Source organism: Gallus gallus, chromosome 5 (genome assembly GCF_016699485.2).
Source record: "Gallus gallus isolate bGalGal1 chromosome 5, bGalGal1.mat.broiler.GRCg7b, whole genome shotgun sequence".
NCBI classification, from domain to species: domain Eukaryota; kingdom Metazoa; phylum Chordata; class Aves; order Galliformes; family Phasianidae; genus Gallus; species Gallus gallus.
This window is the reverse complement of record NC_052536.1, coordinates 27614495-27624341: the sequence shown is the minus strand read 5'-3', so window position 1 is coordinate 27624341 and position 9847 is coordinate 27614495. Positions and strand designations below refer to the sequence as shown.

At 51.5% G+C, this 9847-nt stretch overlaps 1 long non-coding RNA gene across 1 annotated transcript; it reads right to left on the bottom strand.

The window, feature by feature from the left end:
* Window positions 1–248: 248 nt before the first annotated feature.
* LOC121113291 lies at window positions 249–9822 on the bottom strand. The gene is made up of 2 exons (XR_005860555.2): window positions 4973–9822; window positions 249–1944 (listed from the first exon to the last, which is right to left on the bottom strand). It is a non-coding gene; the product is annotated as an uncharacterized LOC121113291 (long non-coding RNA).
* Between the last annotated feature and the right edge of the window lie 25 nt (window positions 9823–9847).

Here is a 9847-nt window from a genome sequence, read left to right as displayed (position 1 = left end):
GTGTGGATGAAACGTAATCCCCTGCATTCAAGGCAGGCTGCTCTTCCACTGTGAATGGCACTGTAAGCTGCAGGTGACTGTGGGAAGGAAGTTTGTCTTAACTTCGTCAGTGATGCTATGTTGGTAGTGCCTGTCTCCAGGAGACAGAGCCAAACCATCTTTCTGTAGTTATTGCTCTTTGCAAGCTACTGGGTGAGTTCTGTTTCCAAGATGATGGGGGAAGAAAAGAAGACTGAAAAAAAATAAAATAGGGCTGAGGCTTTTACTGTAAAATAATGATGTCATCTTCTGATAACAAGAAACCATTTCCTGGTAAAGGAGCACTCCAGCTTCAGCTATAGAGGATATAAAAGATTGCTTCTATCTTTTTTCACTTAAAAATGGGACGTTTGTGTGGCGATTAGGGAGCAAAAGAGAAAACATTTATGGATCTCAGCACCAATGGGGTAAGTATGAGAGAAAGGCTGAGGTGGACCTATAGGCCTAAGGGAAGAGCTGCGTGTCCAGGTCCCCTCCCCAGAAAGCATTTCTCTGCGGAGCTGTTCTGCACTGTGTTGTGCTCTGTGGGGATGTGACGTGTGTCGGTTTCATGCTGATTAGCAGCACGTCCCTTCTGATGGATCACCCTTTGGGAGATGCTGAACGGTACTTTGCAGCAGTGGGCATCTGTCGCTTGCTCTCCCCTTTTCCTCTGTTCTCCGATTCCACCCAGGAGGTTCAGCTGTAAATAAAAGCAGAGAGGCAGTGCTGATGGCAGGCTGAGAAGATGAGAGTGGGGCCTCCTTTAAATGCATTGTGAATAAAAACTCATTATCCTTACTTGTCTAGCAGGGGCTATGGGGAGCCCAAATCCAAGCCCTGTTTGCGTGTGTGGCTTTATGTCGTATTTGTGCTATTTGGATAATGTTTTCCATATGTTTTACAGCATTACATTCTCTTTCTCCCCCTCTGGCTCCGCTGTGATAAATGGCACCAATACTGGATGTCGTTCAGCCGCGTATCTCAAATAGCTCTGCTGATATCTTAAAAGACTGCCCCTATTTTACGGATATTCTCCCTTAGGAAAAACATCTCCTCCTCGCGAGGAGGAAAGTCAGCCCAAGCAATGAGATTAGAACTTGAGCAGTCCTTACAGAGCCCTGCGAAACGCCAGAGCGGGCTGCACGTCTCTTGACAGATTGGCTATGGGGAAGAAAAGTGCTGTAAATCAAACAGGCCCCGTTTGTGGCGTTGTGTGAGCGAATAGCCGCAGGTGACGACCACTAGATGGTGCTGAGCATTACACCCTCACAGACACCCGGGCAGCTTTGAATGGGCTCGAGCTCCGTTATCTCCTTGTGTTCCAGCTCTGCTCCGCTTCTCTGGAGGTTTCCAGCTCGCAGGGAGTTGCTGGAAGGTGCCATTGCCCCCAGCAGCTTTGGACAGAGAAGCCAGGAGGTACAGTGAGTACCAGTAGAGAGGTGGGAGAGCTGATGCCTCCTACTATGCTTTAAAAGCAGCAACAAAAGTAGATAATCTTCGTTCCGCTCACTTGAAATATCCACCTTCTGATGCTCGTTGCTTCTTGGCACAGGTCACACTGCTTCCTTGCAAGCGGTGAGCTGAGCGTCTCCCCAGTTGCAAATCACTGCCAAACTTGGGGGTGATAAAGCTGAGAATCTCTCATCTACAGCCGGGCACGCTGCTCCCACCCTCACTGTGTGCCCTTCAGTCACCCCCTGCCACGCCAGCCACGCAGCTCTCCTCTGGGGACTGCTCCAATTCATGTGGATCGTTGTTGCTCTTAAGAAGTGTCTGTGTGTGTATCCTACACCAGAGGGAGGTTTAATATCGCTGCTGTGCAGCTGCCGTCGCTGCTGCTGCAGATGTGACCTTGGCGTGCGCTCTTCCCCTTCGCTCCTCGCCCTGCGTCTTAACACCAAGCTTTGCTCCTCCAGACAGGTGCTGCCAAGAAAATAAATACACAATTAAGAAAGGAAAAAAGACCTCTGAGCCAAACGAGTTCTGTGAAAAATGCAGCTTAGTGCCTTTCCAAAAATCCCACTCCCTTGAGAAGAAACTGCACCTTCAGCCCTGACCAATTTTCTAATGCTAAATAAATGCTCATTTTTTTTAAACCTCAGAACCTTATTTAGGGGGAGAATGTGGGCTAAGTAACGTCTACGGCCTTATTCTCCTAAAAATCCCTCTTTGTTGGAATATAGATGTATGTGTATCTTTTTTTAACTGGAAAATGAAATATAACTGCTGAGCAAGGAACTGTGCCAGAATGAAGACGGGAAAGAGGTGCCAGTAAAGCCGGGGTGCCATTTCCACTTCTGTCCCTCCGGCACTGTGCTTTTACCTTGAAGAAAGATGAAGTGAGAAGCCTGGTGAGCACAGTGAAAGGGAATTTCCAAAGCAGCGTGGTGCTGTGCACAAGGCACACAGGAATGGTGCCCCTAACAGCCTGTGAGGGTGAGGATGGGGCTGTAGGAGGGCTGTGCTGGGTGGAAGCCTGGATCTGGTTGGTTTAAGGTAATTCCTCTGGCCGTTACAGTCAGTGGTGAGAGCTCGGTTCTCTCTAGGCAGTTTGTGTTTCACACGCTGTGTTTTCAGGGATGGCAGAAAATCGAGTGCTATTATTTGTTTGAGAGGAGCTGGGGAGAGGTGTGCTTTGTAGCAAGTCTCCTATCACTGAGAAACATAGCCAAACTTGGCAGATCTGAGATGAATGGTTTTGGCAAAAAGATGTGAATGCATCTTCAGAGTTACAGGAGCAACCCGTGTTGGTATTTAATGCGGAATCCCACTTTTCTGCTCCAGCATGCTTCTCTGTCCTTCATCCTGTGTTTGCTGGTGAGCTGCGGTGATAATGACATCCAGAGGTGCTGGGGACTGGTGTCAGAGAGCTGTGATCTCAATTCCCAGTTACAGTGCATAGTAGAGGGATAGGAACTCCCTCTGTGTGTGTGTGCTGGCCGTGCTGGCCTTGCTGCCCTGCAGAAATGGCATAAAGGGGGCACAGAAGGAATCCAGGGTCCTTATCGCCTCTGCTGAAACCATGCTCAGGTCTTGTTTACGTGCTGCTCGTTATTATTTTGATTGGGGGTGGATTTTCTGATAGACTTCTTGTTTGCTTATCTAACCGGAATGTGATTTGACGCTGTTGGGGGTAGGGGGGTGGTACAGAGGCTGTTATATGGTTATAGCTCATTCCCCTGGCACTGCAGTGCTATAAACACCTCAGATCCAGCAGCTGTGTCCATCCTGGGGGAGTTGTACTGCTTTAATGCTGTCAGTATATTAAAGCAGCGTTGCTTGTGTATCAACAAGCTCCTCTTTCTGTCAGCAGTGAAAACATGCAATGAGTAAATGCATTTATTTTCTGAAAACAGGGAATAAAAGGCATTAAATCTACATCCCTGCCACGGGCTCTTGGCTGGATGCAATTATGCACTGCCGGCAGCCTGGAGCCTCGCTGTACCCAGCAGCCTCAGACACAGGAACCTGCAGAGGAACCGGGTGCTGGAGTGCCACCATGCCACGGTGGGCCATCTGCCTCAGGAGCCAAGGAGTAAGGGGGCAGTCCTCGGGGCTGAGCTCCTCCTCTTTGTGGTCACCTCTATTTTCGTGATACAGCCTTTTGCTCCTGCTCCCCACGGCTTGCCTGTCATGGAGACCCTAAGCAAGCGCTATCAATATAAGAAATGCTTTGTTGCTCCTTCCTATAGCTCCCATAGGGAATACTGGTCCTGCAGAGTGTCACAAGGCTCTTTTCTGAAAGCTCGGATCCCTAAAAAGCAGCTGTGAGTTTCTGAGAAGCAGAACAGATGTCCTTTCCCACTCACTGCAAATATCCACGTTTCATTTTTTTTTTTCAATGTCTCCTTTCTGACAAACATTGTTACTGATATCCTAAGAAGGAGAAGCAGGTTTTCCCTTACAAGCATCAGAAGGGCTTGCTTAGACTCGGATCACTGCTGAAAATTGTTAGCTGCAGTGTGTTCTGCCCCAGCTGGGAGAGGTGAAACGTGGCTCTCTCCTCTCACCGCTCTTCAGAGCAGAGTTCACTGAAATCAGATCTCCCTGTCGTACAACAAACCAAATCCAAAACTTGGTCTCACTTCAAAAGCTGGAAGAGGAAGGAATACCCTCGGGGGTGACACAGAGAGGAGGGACAGCTGGAAAACCTGCATTTGGGAATTGAATTTTAAAGTTAAGCTTCAAAGTCCTCCTTCAGGGATGGGGTGAGGGTAGCATCAAGGGGGCCGGAGCTGGGAAAGTGGAATCAACACCACCACCACAGTCTGAGCAGCTGCCTGTCTCCAGACAAAGCAAGCCCTGGTACGGGGGAACTGCATGGCAGCCTTTGGAGATGGATGCGGATGTGATGCTGGGAGAGCAGAAAATAAAAGATAAACCAGATGAAATGCACTAACCTAGGTCATCTTTGTGGAGGTGCATCAGTCTGAGGGCTGGAAACCCATCAAAGTAAATCCATCCTTCCAGCTCAGCTGAGCTCAAACACCCCTACAAGACACCTGTCCTCAGCCACAGCTGCTTCCCACGGAACTCCTCCCTTTAGGAAGACATAAAGACAACCTGGTATCTCCTCCCCTCCTTTGACTGCACTCCTCACCTTGCTCTTGGAGCTTTGCCCTCCTTCTGCTGTGTTTGCTAAGTGTCCGTGGTATCAATCAGCCTTTTCACAGGATCACTAAGGTTGGAAAAGACCTCTACAGTTTTCTAGTCAGCCATCCCCACCGTGCCACTAACCACGTCCCTCAGTGCCACATCTATGCATTTCTTGAACACCTCCAGGGACAGTGACTCCCCCACCTCCCTGGGCAACCTGTGCCAGTGTATTACCACTCTTCCTGAGAAGAAATCGTTCCTAATATCCAACCTGAACTTCCCCTGGCTCAACTTAATGTTGTTATCTCTCATCTGGTTACCTGGGAGAAGAGATTGACCCCCCACTCACTCCTACCTCCTTTCAGGCAGTCGTAGCTCCCTGCAGCCATGTGTCCCTGCACAGAGATGCTGGGTATGGGTGAGCTCCTCCCATCTACAGAGGAATGGGATTGGGGCTGCCAGGCAAAGACGTGGTGCACGAGAGCTCGGTGTGTGGCTGAGGTGCTGTGACAGTGGAGTCTGAGCTTGAAGCAGTAAGAGCAAAGCTATGGAGCGTTAAAGGTTGGTGTCAGGCTGATGGATGGCAGTGTGCTTCCTGAGAGGCTGAGGCTGCACAAAGCTCTGCATGGAGCTGTGAAACCCAGGACTGGGGGCTACTGATATGGCTGCTTTTGTCTGCGTGGGCTTCACTGCGATGAAATAACATAGAAGTGTTCTTTAGTGTTGCATTAAGCAGTGCGATTATGACTGTCACATACAACATCTTTCATCTTCTTTCTGCGGAGAAGAGTGCATTGCAGTGGGCACGTTTGCAGAGGAATTGCACGCACAAGCCATTATACATATTTGCTGGAGATGGCACATTCCTTTAATCTCGCTGTGACCTTCAAGCAGAAACGGTCAGGCTGGTGCTGGTTCTGAGCTCCTGCGGGAGAGGTCTCCTTGTCCTCAGCCAGCAGCAGGAGATGCGGTCGGTATCTGCTGGAAGCTCCAATTAGCCTGAAAAACGGATCTGAGTGCGTGAAACGCATTTGCACGAGTGATGATGTATCTCTGCATCTGAGAAGCTGCCCTGATGTGCTGAGCGTCTCTGCAGGCACGCAGGATCTCAGATGAAATAGTATCACTTCTGCATGTGGTGGCTTTAGCAGTTCTCCCATTTCTCACTCTATTTCTGGCTGCTGTGCTCCCGCAGTGGCAGCTCCCTGTTGCCAACCCTCACGCTCAGGTACAGGAGGTAATTACCAGAAAAACAAGGGGTCATTTTTTTTCTTAAATGCAGAGTTTCTTTCTGCTGCCAGCAGATGCAGAAAGGTTATAGACTGCGGGTCCTCTAACAGATCCCATAGGGAATAACAGGTAGAAATACTACTACTTCTAGCAGCCCTTTGGGATGTTTTGTAATAGACACTCTCTAATGTCAGGTGCGCTCTCGGTGGCGCTGTCTCCTCAGACACCAGCGCTTGGAGAGCTTCAGAGGAAACTTCTGCCCTCAGGTTTTCACCCCCAGATCTCTCTTTGCTCTGCAGGACCTGATCTGAAACTCAGGGAGCCCCATCTGCCTGCCCCAGGACTCAGAAAGGGCCGGCAGTGTGGAGACACTGAGTAGAGGTGATGACACTGAGTTGGTTTCTGTGGGAGCTCCAGAAGGAGATAGTGGCGTGTGTATGGAAGGTCAGGACAACTTACATCACTATTTCATAGAATCATAGAATCACGGAATCACTACGGTTGGAAAAGACCCACAGGATCACTCAGTCCAACCATTCACCCACCACCAACAGTTCTCAATAGTTCTCAATTTACTTAAGGGGATGGAAAGGGATACTGCCAGATTCAGGTTGTGGTCTTTAGTCTCAAGTCAGATACAATGCCATACTGACAACCGTGCATTGCCCTGTGAGCGGCCACAGTGCTGGTGCCATCTGCAAATCCTTCTGCCTGGCAGCTCAGAGAGCTGGAAAGCACAAGCACCTAGGATTTCTCTGCTCTTTTTTCCAGTCTAACATGATGGGCAATTGCTCCTCATGTCCTTTGGGTTCCGACATTTTTCTTGGCTTTTTCATTCCCAGTTCCCCCCTGGACATGGTCTGCTCCTTGGCTGGGCATGGAGGCAGTCTGGTGCGCTGCGGTGCCTCTTGGGCCGCCAGGTCCACGGCTCCCATTCTTGGCCTCCCCTCAGCCTGGGCTTTCTCACGCTCGGTGCCAGGACTGAAATGTTTTGAAAAGTTTTCTGTTAATTGTCCAGGTTATTTCCAGTGACGGAGCTTCAAAACCAAGTACGTTGCTGTGGCTCTAAGGAAAACTAAGCGTATTTCAGTGCACTCGACTTGAACCCAGCTTGCTGCGCCTGGTAGAAGCCTCTCTTATGGGATGCGTGAGAAACTGGGTAGGATATTTTTCATGGGTTACTTCCCAGACTGCAGTGTTTTTGTCTGGAATTCCTCTGTAGCGAGAGGCTGGAACTTCATCACTTTGCCAGATGAGCACTGCAAGCTGCTTCTGCTCTGCAGCTAAAAGGGCTGTTATGAACACCAACCTGATAGCTATATTGAGCCTTAAAAGCTTAGAATTTCTATGAGGATTAAATTGCTGTTCAGGTCACAGTCAGAGCTGTGATGTGCTGCCAATAAAGGAGAGCAAATTGTCATCAGATTGTAATAAAAGGATTTCATTGCTAATTGATTCTGAGCACAATAAAAGAGCTACGTGCTTTACCATCAAGGTGGGAAATAAATCCCTGTCCTAGAAAAAATTCAGATTCAAATACAGCAAGTAAGAGAAGCACGTGGCCAGGGATGAGAAAAGATGATGGGAACAGTAGAAGAGAGAACGAAAACTCGGGTCACTCGTAAAGCTGGTCAGGCCAATTGTTAGTGGAGCTTCTCGTTTAATCATCTGGATTAATACACAACTATTTCTACTTAAATATTTATTCCTTCTACACGGTGGAGACCTCACTACGTGCATATGACTCTGTGGTGCTTTCCCGTGCCTCCTTCTGCCCTGACTCCGCTAAAGCAGCCTTGAGGAATGGTGGTGAAGGTAACACCGCTGTCCTCTCTGAGGCTGTGCCCAGCCCTGCGGCTGTGCAGCTCCTGCAGTGGTGAGCAGATGGGTTACCTGGCTCTGAGAGGGTTAACAGCACCTCCTCCCCAGGCGGTATCCCGAGTCCCCGGTCACCCTCTTTGAAGACTTGCCGGGCTCCTTCAGACTGCCAGAGGAGATGCTGTGGCCAAGGTTAGCCTTCAGCAGATGTTTCTCTTGATAAGCACAAGTGCGCTGTAGAACAGTTAATTACTTCTTATTGAGAATTCCTCCGCTCTCATTTTCATTAACGAAAAGGTTCATGAAGATAACTGAGGTCACGGTGTCCTTAAACAGCACTTAAAAGAATGTTTACCAGTACGGTTTAATACAAAGCAGTTCAAATCCCAGTTCCCAGCTAACTGTGTGCTCTTTGCCTCCGCTCTGCCCTGGGTCGTTGCCATCTGCCACCATGCTGCTTGGACATCGGCCAGCAACCAGAGGCCAGGAGGCATTTCTGTCCTTCGTTGGCATGTGTGCCATGCTGGGCAGCACATCTTCTGCTAAACGCAGGAATCATCCGTCCCCTGTGCTGCTTCTGACCGGGCAGCAGAATAAATTAAGGACAGAGGTGCTCCTGGGGACACAGTTTGTCTGAGCTGTTCATAGTGCCTGCGGGGATGAGTGGCTGCAGGCCACGGTTAAGATGAGCTGTCGGAGCTCAGGCACACCTCCTCTGTCTGTGGTGGTGGCTGAGGCCAAGGATGTGCAGGGTGATGGGCGATGAGAGGCGCAGCAACACGGGTTGCCAGAAACCCACGCCCTCTGACCAGCATGAGAAAGCTCTTTCAGATGTTTGGGGCAGTTTTAGGAGTCTGGCCAGCTCAGATGAGTAATGCAGGGAACATTTTTCTCCTCCGAAGCCGCGCAGTGCTGGACGGTGGTGCAGACATTGCCTCCTCGGCTCTGCAGTGGGGCTGACGTGTCTGAAGGCTCACGGAGGAACCGTGTGGGTCTGGGTGAAGAGCACATGAGGTGCTGTGCTCAGACCGCCAGAGCTGCCATTCATTCGCTATGGGGGAAGGATTCTGTGGCTCTTTGTGCCCAGCGGGATGAAGAATTCCTCTCTTCTCGATTTTCCAGGAGTTTCCCGGGCTGAAGTCAGGGCCGAGCTCTGAGTCCTTCAGAAGGTGGATCGCTTTGACCCACGTCTACCCCCTAACCGAGCACCTGGAAGCACCGTCCCGGCTCAGAGCGGGCAGGAGCTTCACCAGAGAGGGTGTGTCCAGGGAGGGACCGGAGGGGGAGGAAGGAGCCACCGACGGCAGCAAGCTCAGACAGCGATGTTTTGCCCTCTGCTCCCTGTTACCCCGCTTTGCCCGTGCAGAAGGAGCTCGCTAGGAGTAGCCTTGTGAGAAATCCCTGAGCTGGGGCCGGTTTTCACCCATACGGCACAGCTAGGAGCTGCGGAGAGGCTTTTCGAAGCAAGTTCTGCGGCCGGCTTGGGGCGGCTTGGGACGATGGAACCTCTGCCCGGCGAGGATGCGGCTGCGCTCCTCAGCGCGGAGGAACCCGCTCCGGCCCCCGAGCCCCTCTGATGGGTTCTCTTTAAGCACCGTTAGCTAAACTCTGGGGGTCTTTCTTTAAACCGTTTCTGTTCTCCAGACAGACCCCACGTTCGCGTTTCAGACAAACGCGGATGCGCCATCCCGCTGCCGCGTCCGTCATGAAGTAAGGCTGAGCGCTCCCGCACGGGAGTAACAGCCGAACCCGGCGGCGGTGGTAACGGCACCGCTCCGCAGCTGCGCGAGCTTCGCACAATCTTGATTTGTTCCGTCGATTATAATTACGTTTCTCAGGTCACCCGTGTCAGGAAACGGGGCGTTATCGCCGCCGATATTCATCGTACGCCCCCGTCGGAGGCGGCACCGACAGGCGGCGTCGCTGCTTACAGCGCGGCCGCGCTCGAAGCGCGGGCGCCGTGAGGTAAAACGGCGGCGGGGCGCTTTCTCCCGCTTCGGGCGCGGCTGAGTGACCGCACTTCCGCACCGCCCCTGGCAGCGCACCGGCAGCACCGCTAACGAACCGCGCGCCTCTCGCAGCGCGCGGCGCGGCAGGACCCGCGCGGGGCGGGGCGGGGCGGGGCGGGGCGGGCACGGGAGGGCGGGGCGCGGCGTTAGGACCCGGCGGGCCGGGGCGGCTC